General features: G+C 45.3%; 1 long non-coding RNA gene across 3 annotated transcripts in view; it reads left to right on the forward strand.

Annotated features, from left to right (window-relative positions):
- Window positions 1-17574, forward strand: part of LOC125629247 (uncharacterized) — a 47264-nt gene that overhangs the window by 17146 nt on the left and 12544 nt on the right. Inside the window, exon 1 of one of the 3 annotated variants that reach the window (XR_007354390.2) lies at window positions 6570-6659. The exons of the other annotated variants lie outside the window; for them this stretch is intronic. This is a non-coding gene — a long non-coding RNA (uncharacterized LOC125629247). Of the gene's footprint in view, window positions 1-6569; window positions 6660-17574 lie in introns of those variants that run through there. 3 annotated transcript variants of the gene reach the window in all.

The following is a 17574-nucleotide window of genomic DNA, read 5'->3' on the forward strand; positions in this document are numbered from 1 at the left end:
AAAGTTGGCAGAGTTCAGAAGTTGGGGTACAGCTGCTCTAGTGGAGCCCATGTGGTTTATCAGCCAAAGCTCTCTGGTTAAGAGTTTCCAGTCTTCAGACTGCACTGTCACAGATGGCAGCACTTTAAGGGCTGCTGTCTGGCTTGCTCAGGTAGAAAGAGGTTACAAGCTCTATGAGCACAGCCTCCAGAGTTCGTAGATTCTGGCTGAGCCACTTGCCCTAGAAATTACAAGCTCTTCTGATGCGACCAGTGGAGCTTGTAAACTCCATTAGCCAAGCTGCTTGGGTTTAGGTTCAAGGAGTAAACTGACACCTGGCCCCTGCTGCAAGTTTCAAGGTTACAGTGCACAGGAATATTTCTGGCAAGGTTAGAAGCTTATGTGAGGAGTTACTTGCTATGGATTTTAACTCTCAAATTCTTTGACAGGTCCTGATGAATTTCATCAGATTCCCCACTAATCTAGTGCAGAATGCATGCTCTGCTGGGGTGTGACTTCTCATCAGGCAGACATTTAAGCTTTGTCAGCTGACTTGTTCCAAGCCAAGGAAGTTACTCTTCATGCTTAGCATTTGATTTGAATACTTCCATTTGAAGTCCATTAGGTTTTACCCTAATTTAAACAGGTGTGTTCCATTTTAATGATCTGAGGTGTAGAGTAGTAGCTCTGGTAAAGGCATTAAGCTTGATTCACCCATGCTGAAGATTCAAGACAGGTACATATTGCAGGTTGGTAGGGGTGTGATGCAAGAGGGGACTGTGTGTATGTGCATGTGTATTTCTGCTTTCTCTGATAGTTCCTTCAGTGTGGGAAGCTTTAATTTCAGCCAGGATGCCACTGAAGACTGCCTGGGTGTGGGGGGACCGCAGAGGGTGTGAAGGGGAGAGTGCACTGAGATTCTGATTCAAAGCCCATTGAAGTCCATGGAAGTTTTTGCATTGATTACAGTGAGCTTTGGCGCAAGACCCGAGTCAGTGAATCCCACAAGATATGCCCCCTCCTTGGCAAATTCTTCTAACTTCTGGGATGGCACTGGCTGGCTCTGGATGGAGCAGGGATTACAGGTACCTTTTGCCAGTGCAAACTCTTCAGCAAAACAGCAAGTTTAATTTTCTGGAAATTACAGCAAACCGAAGAGAAATTGATATTGCATCTTTCCAAAAGTAACTGTCTAATTGTGCTGGACACACTTTTTGTTTTGCAGTCTTAGAATCCGATCGTGCCCCCCATCAAAGTCAGTGGAAGTTTTGCCATTGGCTCTTATTGGAACAGAATCAGGCCTAGTACAATTACAGCAAACCTCTTCCTCCTCCCTGGATCCTGTTTTCTTCATTTCAAGTGCATGCATCTTGTTTAAAAATAAAAGTCAAGGTAGAATTCTCTGTAGAACCCCAAAGCACTGCATCAGCTCTATAGAAATAATAATTTGATAGATAAATGAGTTAATATTTCCTTTGTACTGCAACAGACTCAGTGACGTTTTTAATTGTCACTGGATTCTAGGGGTAGGGCAAAGATACATGCTCCCCATAGTATGGAAATATTCTGTTTTTTTTTCCCTTAAATATTATTGACGGTCCTTACCCAGGTCCAGGCAAGTTTTGCTGATGCAATTAGCCCTAAACAGCACATTTTTGAAATGAGAGCTATTCCAATCAGAAATGGAGCAAATACCTTCCTCTCCCAGAGCAGAATCTAGGCATGAATACACCCACTGGCTAAACTGGGGATAAACCAGTTTTGGGGGAGGTGGGGTAAGGGGGCGATGGAGAGTATTCTGCGATTCCCTCATGCCTCAAGAGTTCCATATTGCAACAGCTTATGGATCTCCTAGGGAGCATATTTTCACTTCCTGAATCCTGAGAAGCAAGAGCTGCTAGACAGCAATGTGGAGCCCTCTGTCCTCCTTGGTAGGGAGAGTTCCATAGGTGAAAGTAAGCCGATCCGGTCCGGCGTAACAGAAAGAGCCGGTATGCCATGCTGGACTGGACCAGCTTCCCCAGGCTGGCGATTTAAAGGGCCTGGGGCTCCCTGCAGCGGCAGAGCCCTGGATCCTTTAAATCGCCTCCCAAGCCCCTCTGCTGGACCCCAGGTAGCAGTGGCAGGATTCTGGCAGTGATTTAAAGGCTCCAGTTGCTGCAGGGAGCCCAGGGCCCTTTAAATCGCCACCCAAGCCCTGCAGTAGCTCAGGACTCCTGCGTACCGTACTCCAGCTCAGGACTCTGGCGTACTGATAGGTTCTTTAACTTACTTTCACCCCTGGAGAGTTTGTTTCTGCTGCGGCTCACAGTCTCCACCTCTCACTCCAGTATAAGGGAGCACATGGGCTGACCCCGAATTCCAAATGCTGAAGGAAGGGTGTGTCTGCCTTAGAATTCATAGTATACGATGTTGTAGGTGTTTGGTCCTAGGATAGAGACAAAAATGGGTGAGGTAAAATCTTTTATTGGACCAACTTCTGTTGGTGAGAGAGACGAGCTTTCAAGTTACACAGAGCTCTTCGTCGGGTCTGTGTCGCTTGAAAGCTTGTCTCTCTCACTAACGGAAGTTGGTCCAGTAAAAGAGATTCCCTCACCCACCTGGTCTCTTAAAATTCACAGCACAGTCCCGGAGGCCTGCAGCTCACAGGACAGTTAGAGTCCAGAGTTTGTTCTGGGTGTCTCAGCATCATGCTGCAGTGTAATGACAGGCTGAGCTCTCAGCTACCGTGATGGCACATCACAATGCAATGTCATCATGCATTGATGCTGCATTATAGCATAAAGATGGAAACAGCACAGCAATTTGTCCTCCCACAAACAGATGGTAATCCTAGAAAAGGAGTTTGATACAACAGGTGAACCAAGGAAGGTGATAGCATGGGTCACTAGGTCAAAGATTGGCTGAAAAGAACTTACAAGCTGTTTGTCCTGAACTTTTTCCGATAGTGATAATGCATCTAGTCATTCACTGGTGTAGCTCCGTCAGTGGTAGCAATAGGGTGCACTAGTGTAGATAAGTTGCTGGTGCTTTTAATACCATGTCATCTCACCTTGCCAGATTGAGGGGATGTCGTGGTAAAAATACTGCCCACTTCTGCTGCCTTGTCTACATTAGAGCTCCCCCCTTCGCTACCAGTGGTGGAGTCACCCTCGGGATAATACAGTGGTGGGGAATTTTAAGGAAACGGTCAATGTGGACAAGGCCACCGTCAGTCTGAAGTTGTAGTGCTACCCCACTCTCCAGCACATGCAACCTCTACCACAATCTGACCTTTTTTAGCAAAGGAGACGGGGGGGATGGGGGGGTTAAGTACATCTGTGTCGATAGAGCATCCCTGATGGACAAGCAGGACTCCCCTTCTGTAGCAGTCAGAATGGGTTCCTGTTAAACTGTGGAGGGAGCGGAGATGCTGATGGAATGGAGTTCCCACCCATGTGCTTGCAGTGGGTACACACCTCCCCATCGCTGCTGTCGTCACGCCTGGGAGTGGGGTGGTAACCAAAGGAACAGTGACCCTTGGGCCATCTGGGTGTGGGTTGGTGAGGGTAACAAAAGGCTGCAACCCTGGTTTTCCCAGAGTGGGTGCCAGGAAACCCCACCCTTGGGGTAAGGCTGACCTCCCTGGCAGAGCTAAGAGAATAAATGTGTTAGTGGGAGCATGGAGAATGAAACAAAGAGGCAAAGGAAGAGAAATTGTTCTGAAGTGCTTTGCTAGTGTGTGATGTGGTTGTTCTTTAAAAGAGAGTTGCACTTAAAGAAGGATAAACTTGGGGGTAAGGCATGGGACTGGGAAGATCTGGACTCAGTTCCTAGCTCTGCTACAAACTCCGTGTGACCATGGGCAAGTCATTTCACTCCTGAATGCCTTAGGTAACCTGGAGATAATACTTCCCTACCTCACAAAGGTGTTTGGGGATAGATCCAACATCCAAAGGTGTGAGGGGCTCAGATACAGTGTTGAGGGGCCATAGAATTACCAACAGAGAGAGATGTTAAGAAATTCCTTGATGCAGCGCTCTCTAAGCTACAGCAGTGAGAACTGCTGCTCTCCATTATTAAAGTGTGATTTGCATTTAAGGAGTGAATATTTGTAGCAGAGGCACACAGGCAATGGCAAGTAAACACCAAGCATGGCCAAGGTTAGGATGCCAGGGCCTTTACTTCAAGAGTCACACATCCCAGCAGTATTTTTTTAAAAAGTAAGTGTTCTTGTCACAGGGGAGTTCTGTATGGCCATTTTCTCAGACTTTAGGCTCACTTTGAGGGCAGAGTTCATTATTACTATGTGTAGTGTGTACGTATACTACCATAAATGTCTATAGTACTTTACAGAGGAAATAAACAAAAGGGGCTAGATATTCAGTAGACTCCACTAGAGCTATGCCAATTCACATCAGCTGAAGATCTCACCCCCTTATCCCTGACCCAAGAGTTTCCAACAGAAGGTTTCCAAGAGGAATTGTGACCCTCTGGGAATACAGGTGAAATTAGGTTTTGTTCAGAGGCAGGGAAATATTAATTATTTGAATAGGGTGGCTTGGGTGGGAAAGGAGTGATGCAGCTCGTCATGTTTAGCATCCAAAAGTACTTTTTTGTCCTCTGTGAGATGAGAGCATTTGATTTTTCTGGGCTGTGGTTAACGGAAATCTTGTCATATAATTGAAAATAAACCTTTGCTTTTTTAAATTAAAATGGGCATTTCTGAGGTTCCTGCTTGTGGTCACTGCACTGCAGAAATCAGATCCCATCTGTGACACTAGTGGCGTGCGTGCAGCCTGTTCTACGCTGCGGATTTCAGCCAGCAGTGTCCAGACCTCTGTGTAGATAGGAAAAACTGCTGTAAGCCTCAAGGAGTTCTAAGGGAGGAAAGATGATTCAGAGCTCAGGTGCTAGAGCCTGGGATTTGGGAGACCTGTTTAACTCCCTGCTCTGACAGACTTAATAATAATCCTCATGTTTGTTACCAAATTGCCTAAGGGCCAACCAAGAGTTGGGCCCCATTGTGCCAGGCAGTGTACAAACAGAGTAGTGTATAGTAAGGCTATACCTACCCTGTGAGCTAGGGGTGTGATCCCCCTACTTGTGTACACATACTTGTTAGCGCTCATCAAGCAAGAGTGAGTATAAATAGCAGCATAGCTGTGGTAGCAGCAGCGGAGGCATGACTGAGCTGTGCCAAGTACGTGCCCACTGATTTCAGGCAGATACATACGTGACACGGCTAAGCCATGCCTCTGCTGCTGCTATCTGTCAGCTAGGCTACTCTGTACACTACGCTAGCTCGATGAGGGCTAGCATGAGTATGTGCTCTACTCCTGGGGGAATTCTGCTCCGCCGCGCTCGCACAGAATTCATGTCCCCTGCAGATTTTTTTCTCCACAGAAAATGGATTCTGCTGGGAAGGTGCTGAAATTATACTTTTCATCCACCAGGGACTGCTGTGGCACCAGAAGAAAGGGCAGTCAACTCCGGGCCAGAGTAGCCAGCCATAGAGAGGGAGGAGGCAGTGACTTCCTTCCTCACAGCACCCTGCCCATGGGACCTGGTGAGGAGATATGGGGGTGGGGATGGACGGAGGAGGGCATGGGGCTGCTAGGGGTCACATAGACTGAGATTTGGAAGGGCTAGTGGTGGTGGGGGGGGAAAGCAGGCTGGAGCAGGGGCACAGGAACTACTAGGGTGACAGCATTGAGCCAGAAGTGAATGGAAGAGGGGGTGCAGGGGCACAGGGGGTCTGGGAGAGGAGGGGTGGCTGAGTGGGAGTGCAGGGGCGCAGGGGCACAGGGGCATACAGAGACACATGGAGGCAAGAGAAGATGTGCCTGACAGAATGGGAGAGGCTAGGGGGTCAACCAGTGTCTGCATGAGAGAGGCTCCCCAACTCCCTAACAATCTCCCTCCTCTCCCCCCCCCCCCCCCCCCAAAAAAAAAACTGTTCCATACTTCACCCACCCACACCCAACAATCCTTCAGGTTCACTCCCAGGCTCCTTCCCAGGAATTACTTCCCTCTCCCTCTGTTCCTCCATTCCCCCTGACTCCCCCAAGTCTTTGTACTGCACCTGACAGGTGTGGAAATTTTCTGTATTGTAATTTAAATGACTTATTTCTCGAAGTTTTATATTAATATGCCTAGTAAGGAATCTATTTGTTAAACATTTCCTGAATCTTTTATTGTCTGTATCGTTACAGACATACTTGCTGACAGGTATTTTGACGTAAATTGAACCTGGCGTGATTATATTGTGGTGGTGTTGACAAATAAAAGATGCAGAATTTTAAAATAGTGTGCAGATTTAAAAAAAATTTTGGTGCAGAATTCCCTCAGGAGTAAACAAGCAGGTGAATCACACCCCTGGCTCACAGTGTAGACATGGCCTAAATAGACAAGACGGACACAGGGTGGGCAAAGGAGTAGAACACACAAGCAGAGAGAAATGAAGGCTACTTACCCACCACCAGAGTTCTTCAAGATGGCCTCTGCATAGTAACACCCTTAGGCTGCACCAGTCAGAGCATCCCGAATGGTAGAATTCTAGCTAGCAGTCCCCATTGGATCACTCCTGCATCTTCCTTGCTCCTCCCCTCAGTGAACATCAAATATTCTAGAGCAAGGGTGTAGAAGGGGTATGGTGCTCCGACACCTCAGTGTCTTCCTCAGCGACCCTACGTCTCATGGTAAGTCGTACTCTAATGTAGTGGGGAAAGAGTGGGCAGGAAGTGTGAATAGTACAGAGCTCATCTCTGAGAACTCTGGTTATAGGAAGTAACCTTCAATTTTTCAAGTGTTGTCTGCATAGTCCCACTCTTGGGATAGACTAACAAGTAGTAACTGTGGTCCAGGATGGTGGGACCATGGAGTGCTAACTGAATAAAGACAGTAAACCTGCTTGCCAAATTTTGCAGCAGACCTAGATTCCAAGTCTATTGAGTAACGTTTAGGAAAAGCATGGACTGAACTCCATGCTGCTGCTCTGCATGTCTCTGTTAAAGGAATGTGTCTAGAAAATGCTGTAGAAGCTGCCTTTGATAGAATGTGCCCTAATTCCCTCAGGGACAGGTAAACCAAGCAACTTGTAAGCTTCATTAATACATAACCGAATGCATCTTGAAAGAGTTTGCATAGAAACAGTCTTCCTTTTATTTTTCTTTTCAAACAGTATAAACAAGCTTGGAGACTGTCTACGTTGTTTAGATGTTAGAAGGGCTTTTCCTGTTTAGACATCTAATGTATGTAGCTTAGCTTCCTCATCTTGACTGTGAGGCTTGGGGAAAAACCCTGGTAAGATTAGATGAAAATATGAAACCACCTTTGGTTAAGAAACAACTTTGAATGTTGTCATAACCATACAGCTAAGGGTAGCCAAGAATTCCGGCTTACCTGTAAGGGTTTAAGAAGCTCAGATAACCTGGTTGGCACCTGACCAAAAGGGCCAATGGGGAAAGAAGATACTTTCAAATCTTGGGGGGGGGGGGGGGGAGAGGAGGCTTTGTTTTGTGTGTTCTTTTGGGAAGCAGAGAAGCATCAGGTAAGAGAACTTCTTCTCCTATAAATCATCCTAAATCTCTCAGATTACAAATTGTAAGTAAAAGCCAGGCAAGGCGTGTTAGATTATCTTTTTTGTTCTGCTTGTGAAGTTTTCCTTTGCTGGAGGGAGGTTTATTCCTGTTCTTTGTAACTTTGAAACTAAGGCTAGAGGGAGTTCTGCTGTATTTTTGAATCTTTTGTTACCCTGTAAAGTTATTCTCCATCCTGATTTTACAGAGGTGATTTTGAATTTTTTTTTTAAATCCTCCTTTTAAAAACTGACTGGTTTCTCTATTGGCCTAAGACCCAGGTGTTTGGGTCTGTGATCACTTTGTAACCAATTGGTTTAGGATATTATTCTCAAGCCTCCCCAGGAAAGGAGGTGTAAGGGCTTGGGTGGATATTTTGGGGGACTAGGAACTCCAAGTGGTCCTTTCCCTGATGCTTTTGTTAAATTACTTGGTGGTGGTAGCATACCCTCCAAGAGCAAAGAATTTGTGCCTTGGGGAAGTTTTAACCTAAGCTGGTAGAAATAAGCTTAGGGGGTCTTTCATGTGGGTCCCCACATCTGTACCCTAGAGTTCAGAGTGGGGAGGGAACCCTGACAAATGTATACAGAGAATTACCTTATGAAATGGGAGACCAGCCATTAGACACACACAATTCACTTAATTATCACTTCAGCAAGACATATTAAAAATACTGTCTTTATAGATAGATGGAACTAGGTACAACTTCCCTTGGCTCAAAAGAAGGTTTCATTAATTGTGAAAGCACTATGCTCAAGCCCCAAGATGGCATGGGGTATCTAATTGGAGGATACAAATTAAGATCTTTAAAAACCTCTTAATTACATCATCAATAAAAACTTATTTACGATCATGCTATTCTTATATGGCTGAAAGATTAGCCTTAACTGTAGGCAATGAAAGACCCATGCTTTTAAGATGTAACAGATTGTTTTATAGCCTCTATGAAAATAATCTCTCGTACATGTTTCAGAGTAACAGCCGTGTTAGTCTGTATTCGCAAAAAGAAAAGGAGTACTTGTGGCACCTTAGAGACTAACCAATTTATTTGAGCATAAGCTTTCATGAGCTACAGCTCACTTCATCAGATGCATACTGTGGAAAGTATAGAAGATCTTTTTATACACACAAAGCATGAAAAAATGGGTGTTTACCACTACAAAAGGTTCTCTTCCCCCCCCCCCCCCCCCCACTTTCCTGCTGGTAATAGCTTATCTAAAGTGATCACGCTCCTTACAATGTGTATGATAATCAAGGTGGCCCATTTCCAGCACAAATCCAGGGTTTAACAAGAACGTCTGAGGGGGGGGCAGGGGGGTAGGAAAAAACAAGGGAAAATGGGTTACCTTGCATAATGACTTAGCCACTCCCAGTCTCTATTCAAGCCTAAGTTAATTGTGTCCAATTTGCAAATTAATTCCAATTCAACAGTCTCTCGCTGGAGTCTGGTTTTGAAGGTTTTTTTTGTTGTAATATCGCAACTTTCATGTCTAATCGTGTGACCAGAGAGATTGAAGTGTTCTCCGACTGGTTTATGAATGTTATAATTCTTGACGTCTGATTTGTGTCCATTTATTCTTTTACGTAGAGACTGTCCAGTTTGACCAATGTACATGGCAGAGGGGCATTGCTGGCACATGATGGCATATATCACATTGGTGGATGTGCAGGTGAACAAGCCTCTGATAGTGTGGCTGATGTTGTTAGGCCCCGTGATGGTGTCCCCTGAATAGATATGTGGGCACAGTTGGCAACAGTCTTTGTTGCAAGGATAGGTTCCTGGGTTAGTGGTTCTGTTGTGTGGTATGTGGTTGCTGGTGAGTATTTGCTTCAGGTTGGGGGGCTGTCTGTAGGCAAGGACTGACCTGTCTCCCAAGATTTGAGAGTGTTGGGTCATCCTTCAGGATAGGTTGTAGATCCTTAATAATGCGTTGGAGGGGTTTTAGTTGGGAGCTGAAGGTGACGGCTAGTGGCATTCTGTTATTTTCTTTGTTAGGCCTGTCCTGTAGTAGGTGACTTCTGGGAACTCTTCTGGCTCTATCAATCTGTTTCTTCACTTCCACAGGTGGGTATTGTAGTTGTAAGAATGCTTGATAGAGATCTTGTAGGTGTTTGTCTCTGTCTGAGGGGTTGGAGCAAATGCGGTTGTATCGCAGAGCTTGGCTATAGACAATGGATCGTGTGGTGTGGTCAGGGGGAAAGCTGGAGGCATGTAGGTAGGAATAGCGGTCAGTAGGTTTCCGGTATAGGGTGGTGTTTGTGACCATCGTTTATTAGCACTGTAGTGTCCAGGAAGTGGATCTCTTGTGTGGACTGGTCCAGGCGGAGGTTGATGGTGGGATTCCTCAAGGGCTTCTTTTACATGGGTCCAGATGATGAAGATGTCATCAATATAGCGCAAGTAGAGTAGGGGCGTTAGGGGACGAGAGCTGAGGAAGCGTTGTTCTAAGTCAGCCATAAAAATGTTGGCATACTATGGGGCCATGCGGGTACCCATAGCAGTGCCGCTGATTTGAAGGTATACATTGTCCCCAAATGTAAAATAGTTATGGATAAGGACAAAGTCAAAGTTCAGCCACCAGGTTAGCCATGACATTATCAGGGATAGTGTTCTTGACGGCTTGTAGTCCATCTTTGTGTGGAATGTTGGTGTAGAGGGCTTCTACATCCATAGTGGCCAGGATGGTGTTATCGGGAAGATCACCGATGGATTGTAGTTTCCTCAGGAAGTCAGTGGTGTCTCGAATGTAGCTGGGAGTGCTGGTAGCGTAGGGCCTGAGGAGGGAGTCTACATAGCCAGACAATCCTGCTGTCAGGGTGCCAATGCCTGAGATGATGGGGCGCCCAGGATTTCCAGGTTTATGGATCTTGAGTAGTAGATAGAATATCCCAGGTCAGGGTTCCAGGGGTGTGTCTGTGCGGATTTGATCTTGTGCTTTTTCAGGGAGTTTCTTGAGCAAATGCTGTAGTTTCTTTTGGTAACTCTCAGTGGCATCAGAGGGTAATGGCTTGTAGAAAGTGGTGTTGGAGAGCTGCCGAGCAGCCTCTTGTTCATATTCCGACCTATTCATGACGACAACAGCACCTCCTTTGTCAGCCTTTTTGATTATGATGTCAGAGTTGTTTCTGAGGCTGTGGATGGCATTGTGTTCTGCATGGCTGAGGTTGTGGGGCAAGTGATGCTGCTTTTCCACAATTTCAGCCTGTGCATGTCGGCGGAAGCACTCTATGTAGAAGTCCAGTCTGTTGTCTTGACCTTCAGGAGAAGTCCACCTAGAATCCTTGTTTTTGTAGTGTTGGTAGGGAGGTCTCTGTGGATTAGTATGTTGTTCAGAGGTGTGTTGGAAATATTCCTTGAGTTGGAGACGTCGAAAATAGGATTCTAGGTCACCACAGAACTGTATCATGTTCGTGGGGGTGGAGGGGCAGAAGGAGAAGCCCCGAGATAGGACAGCTGCTTCTGCTGGGCTAAGAGTATAGTTGGATAGGTTAACAATATTGCTAGGTGGGTTGAGGGAACCATTGCTGTGGCCCCTTGTGGCATGTAGTAGTTTAGAAAGTTTAGTGTCCTTTTTCTTTTGTAGGAAAGCAAAGTGTGTGTTGTAAATGGCTTGTCTAGTTTTAGTAAAGTCCAGCCACGAGGAAGTTTGTGTGGAAGGCTGGTTTTTTATGAGAGTATCCATTTTTGAGAGCTCATTCTTTATCTTTCCCTGTTTGCTGCAGAGGATGTTGATCAGGTGGTTCCGCAGTTTCTTTGAGAGCGTGTGGCACAAGCTGTCAGCATAGTCTGTGTGGTATGTAGATTGTAATGGATTTTTTACCTTCAGTCCTTTTGGTACGATGTCCATCTGTTTGCATTTGGAAAGGAAGATGATGTCTGTCTGTATCTGTACAAGTTTTTTCATGCAGTTGATAGATTTCCACTCCATACGGCTAAATGCAGTGCCTTGCATAATGACAGGTTTCAGCTATTACCAGCAGGAGAGGGGGTGGGGGGAGAGAAAACCTTTTGTAGTGGTAAACGCCCATTTTTTCATGCTTTGTGTGTATAAAAAGATCTTCTATACTTTCCACAGTATGCATCCAATGAAGTGAGCTGTAGCTCACGAAAGCTTATGCTCAAATAAATTGGTTAGTCTCTAAGGTGCCACAAGTACTCCTTTTCTCATCTCGTACATGGAAACTTACTTAATGGAAAAGGGTGTTATAGTATCAGGGTAGCCATGTTAGTCTGTATCCACAAACACAATAAGGAGTCTGGTGGCACCTTAAAGACTAACAGATTTAGTTGGGCATAAGCTTTCGTGCATAAAAAACCCACTTCTTCAGATGCAACCCTTTTCCGTTTATAACCATAACATTTTCATGTGGACTCTTTTCCTTGACTGTATCTGTATATTTTGCACCTCTAAAGAGCAAGACTTTAACAATCCCAGAACCTTATTCCCCATGCTGTTAAATAAAGAGAGTGAATATCTGGGTGATAACTTTCCCCTGTTGTTGTGTCAGCAAATACGGTACTACTAGTAGAGATGTGATTAACCCTTGTGACAAAGTTCCTCCTCTGCCTTAGTGGGTCCTGTGCTTTATTGGCAAATTTGCTCACCTCAGAGGTTCACAGCAGCCCTCCGTTTGGCCACTTTCGTGGCTCAAATCTGCCGTTCACTTAGTTAGCGTCATCACTGGCCAACATGGGGAAAAGGAAGAACCACAATCCCCGCAGTCTCTGCTGATCCACCTAGTGGATCAGGAACAGGCCAGAGACCTTCCCCTCTGGTGGAACCCACAGTCCAGGTCAACTCCTCCCTACTTGATACCGGAGTTGGGGGAATGGAGGGAACTCGGGCCTGCCCTCTAGTCTGGGTTCCAGCCCAGGGCCCTGTGGATTGCAGCTGTCTATAGTGGCTCCTGTAACAGCTGCATGGTAGTTACAACTCCCTGGGCTACTTCCCCATGGCCTCCTCCCAACACCTTTTTTATCCTCCCCACAGGACCTTCCTCCTGATGTCTGATAATGCTTGTACTTCTCTGTCTTCCGATAGTATGCCTTCTCACTCTCAGCTTCTTGCTCCCAGCTCCACACATGCACACCACAAACTGAAGTGAGCTCCTTTTTAAACCCAGGTGTCCTGATTAGCCTGCCTGTCTTAATTGATTCTGGCAGCTTCTTGATTGGCTGCAGGTGTTCTAATCAGCCAGTCTGCCTTAATTGTTTCCAGAAAGTTCCTGATTGTTCTGGAACCTTCCGTGTTACCTTACCCAGGGAAAAGGGACCTAATTAACCTGGGGCTAATATATCTACCTTCTATCACTCTCCTGTAGCCATCTGGCCCGACTCTGTCACACCCTCTGAACAGGTGAATTAAGTCTGGGTACCACTGTTGTCTCACCCAGGATGGTGCTGTTAAAATAACCATAGCTATGCCTTGTTTTGTTTTATCACTCTCTGAATGGGGAAAATGCATACATAAAGCCTTGACCCCAATCTATCAGAAATACCCCTGACACTGAGTCTCTATCTTTATCTGCCCTTGAGCAAACAGGGTCTCTTCCTTTGATAACACTTTTTTATTAAATAGTCATCTAGATAAGAATATATATATAAGCCCACTGTTTTTTCTTCGATATGCTGCTACAACCAAGAGGCATTTTGTAAACACTCTTGGGACTGTGGATAAACCAAAAGGGAGGACCCTGTACTGACCTTTCCTACCATGAAACAGATTTTTGATGACATGATCATATTGAAATGTGGAAATACACATCTGATAAATTCTTAGTTGCAAACCAAGTCTGAAGGGGAAAAAGGGATTATAGAAATTAGAGAGAATATGTGGAAACTAAACTTTTTTTATAAAAATGTTTAATTCCCTGAGATCGAAAATGGGGCGAAGGCTTCTGGGTTTTTTCAGAATTAGAAAATAATGTGAATAAAACCCCTTCCCTTTGTGCTTATGAGGTACTTACTCTATTACTCCTGATCCAATTTTTCCCCATATAAATGATATTGACATCTAGCCATAAAAGCTTCGTAATTTGCATTTCACCTATGTAACATAGCTGCAGGAAATATTTTTCTCCCATACACATCCAGTCTTTTCCCTTCCTTCTTAGAAGGAGTAGAGAGTGCACTTGTGAGACCTTGTTCCTGTGTAGTGCAGTCTCCACTCCTAAAGAGTTAGGAAAAGGATGCATATAGAAGGTAGCCAGACCTTCCTGAGGGGAAAAAGTACAATTTGTCAGCCTTTTTGGGCATAGGGTTGTGCAGACTAGGGTGTATTCCAGATCATTTTTGCTGGTTGGGACAATCCTTCTAATGAAAGAAGTGTGACTCTCTAGTTGCTTTCCCTAAAATATCAAACAAAGAGTGAGAAGAGTATTCAGCAGAAATGGAGGGAATGTCCAAAATCTTTATCATGCAATCCACCAGCTCATAGAATAATACCACATCCTCTGATGGCAATGCAGCTGATGTGACCCCCCCCCCCCCATTCCCACAGTTTCCTCTGGAGACATCATCACTCTAGAGGCTGGATCCAATTCTTGTATGTCTGCTATTTCTTCCTCTCTTGAAAGTGCATCTCTTACAACTGTTGGAGATCTCTCTAGACTTTGAGGCATCATCAGATCCATGTCTTACCGCATCAGTGAATGACTATTCCCAGGCATAGGGACATGTTGATAAGGAGCAGGACATGGTCAGTGTGGCCAACAAACTCAAGGAGGTTCTTGCCAAAAAAAAGCCAAATTCAGATCTGGGTGGAAGTTTTTGTTCATATGGAGCCAAAGGGAATGAGGTAAGATTGTTTGATATCTCTGGTTCCATTGATTACAATCTTCTAGGAGAGTAGCAAAAACCTCTTCTGTGGAGATCCAGAAAAGGTCTTCAGTGGAGGAAGCAAGGGAGAAATTCTGACTTAATCAGTTCTCCCTCTTTTCTCAGGGAAGCATCAAACTGGACCAGTGTGAAGAGAATGTCCAGTTCTTACACAATCAACATACATGGGTTAATCACCAATGGAGTCAGAGGCGGATCCAATCGGTGAACTTGCACTGCAACTACTGTTTGATGCAGTGCTGTGTCAGCCCTGGGTGCTGAATCCTTATCTTCCCCTCAAAACAGTTCCAGAGCCTTAACTTTCAGAACTGGTCTGATGCAATTGGATCCAAAGAAGAATATCTCCTGCCTCTACCACAAGAATCTTTACTTAAGGCAGGTTACTTGAAGACTCTTTGGTCAAGGGGGTCTTTCTTTTGCAGATTGACCTTTTTCAAAGAAACAGATACCGACAAGGATGGGGCATTCATGCTTCATAACATCTGGTGCATCATCTCATGGATTGGCTCAGGAGACAGAGGCCAGCGCAATGGTATGGGAGGCTTTCCTTTCTAATTCCACATCCTTTATGTTGACAGTTGAGGAGGTGGTTTTCTTTCTCTTCTGTGGATTCACTCAGAACCAAAGCTGGTCTCTGAGTTTTGTTTGAACTTTGCACCCACTCGATTCCACAAGGTTTTTCTGTAATAAAAATCACCCGAAGCCTGTTCTGCCTCTCCTTATTTGCTCATGTTGTTCAAGCCTTACAGTCAAGCACTTTGAGCATTGTGACTCTGACAGACCAGGTGCCAACTAATGCCTAGGCCCCTAGGCCTCAACTGAACACTGACAAATACATAGCTGGAGCCAGTCTGGTTCACTTGTGTGTTAGTACTGTTAAAATAGGTATGTTATAAAAAAATTTTAGTGTTTAGACTTTATGGAATGCTTGTAAATTACTGCAATGCAATAATCTCGCTTATAATATCTGTATCCCATGTTATAAGGTAATATTTAAGTGTTTGCTCTGTAACTGTAAATCACCAGTCAGGAGAGAAGCATTACCAAGAGTAAAATACTAATTTGGCATAGGAGGTGTTCTCTCCTGCCCAACAAAAGGTCCATCAACACCAGAGGACAAAATACTTTGTTTGCTCCCCCTACCCCACTTCCTTCCACTAAGAGGAGACATGCAACTGAATGCCTCCCAAAGGTTGAATGTGCAACTTGAAGTAGAAGTGGGGGAGGAATAAAAAGCCCTAACAAGGAAAACTTCATATTTTATGCTGCTTGGACTCTGGGGGACAAGGATTACTAAGCATATGCAAAAGATCACCAGTACCTGGCATGGGTTTGCCCTAAGGACATATAGAGCTTGCTTATCATAGGAGCTTTTATTACCTTTTGAAACCTGAGTGTAACTCAGTTGTATGAGTGTGTTTATCTGCTTCAACTTTGTAAATAACTCTTATTGCCTTTTCCTGGTTAATAAATCTTGAGATAGTTTATTATAGGATTGGCTACAAGTGTTGTCTTTGGTGTAAGAGCTAAGGTGTAATTGACCTGGAGGAAGTGACTGGCCCTTTTGGACTGGGAGTAACCTGAATATTGATGTGATCTTTAGTGTAAGGGATATTCTATCACAAAGTTAAGCTTACCTGGATGGCACGATAGTCCTCTTGGACACTCCGATCTATCTGTGACTCTTGGTTAAGGCTGTTATAGTGCTTGAGGAGTTCACACATGATACTTAGTTGGTGAAATCTATGTATAGAACTCACAACCAATTTGGGGTTTGTGCCCTGCTTCTTAACAGTCTGCCCTGCAGTTGGTACTCATGCTCTTGGGTCACGGCAGGACAGCTTGACATCAGGAACATCGTCCGACACCAGGAACACCGCTAGGTGTGACATGCACCCCTTAAATCCCAGCGATTTAGTCTTTGGTTCCACTATCTCCACACAGAAGATAATGACTTATAACTAACTTAATCAAATACTAAAATACGAACTAACCAACTCAATCAAAAACTAGCCACGGATCCAGGAGTATCCTGGAGTAAAGCTTAATCTGTTCACATAGTCATGGCTGGAAGGAACCGAGGTGGCTGGAGCACCACACACCTTTTCTATCCTCACTCTAGAGCATTTGACATTCACTGAGGAGAGGGGTGAGGAAGACACATGAGTATGGCTAAGATTTTTGTCATGTATATTTTTAGTAAAAGTCACGGACAAGTCATGGGCAATAAAGAAAAATTCATGAAAGCAGTGATCTGTCCGTGACTTTTACAAAAAATATCCCTGACAAAATGCTGGGTCCCCACGCCGTCTGCAGAGGTTGTGCAGCTGTGGGGGCCTCTTCAAGCTCTGAGGTCCCCCACGCCTGGGGGCTGGGAGCTCCAGGGTCCCCCCACAGCCTGCTGTGACCTGGAGCTTTACGGTACCCCTGCTGCTCCAGGGAGCCCGCACCGGGGGTACCCTGCAGCTCCCAACCGGTGCCGGCGGTGGGGGGATCCTGCAACTCCCAGCCGCTGGGGCTGAATTCACAGAGGTCGCTGGAAGTCACGGACTTTGTTACTTCCCCAACCTCTGTGGAAAAAATTGTAGCCTTATACATGATGATCCAACGGCTACGCCTAGCTAGAATACTACTGTTCAGGGTGTACTAGTTGAAGCCGTCCAAGAGTCAGACTGTGCAGAGGACACTAAAAGAACAAGGTGATGGCAGCAAATGGCATGTTAGTTCCACAATGTAATTAATTTACATGTTTGTGCTATGTGGGTTTACTTAGGAGGGGATTGGTTAAATGGGATGAAAAGGGAAGGGAAAATGGACGTGAAGGGGTCAGGGCAGGGGAGGAGGGGCAGGTGTTGAGTGAAGCTGAGGTGAAGAAACTAGGCCCTGGTCTACACTAGGACTTTAGGTCGAATTTAGCAGCGTTAAATCGATTTAAACCTGCACCCGTCCACACAGTGAAGCCCTTTATTTCGACTTAAAGGGCTCTTAAAATCGATTTCCTTACTCCACCCCTGACAAGTGGATTAGCGCTTAAATCGACGTTGCCGGCTCGAATTTGGGGTACTGTGGACACAATTCGATGGTATTGGCCTCCGGGAGCTATCCCAGAGTGCTCCATTCTGACCGCTCTGGACAGCGCTCTCAACTCAGATGCACTGGCCAGGTAGACAGGAAAAGAACCGCGAACTTTTGAATCTC

Source organism: Caretta caretta, chromosome 1, assembly GCF_965140235.1.
Source record: "Caretta caretta isolate rCarCar2 chromosome 1, rCarCar1.hap1, whole genome shotgun sequence".
Classification (NCBI taxonomy): domain Eukaryota; kingdom Metazoa; phylum Chordata; order Testudines; family Cheloniidae; genus Caretta; species Caretta caretta.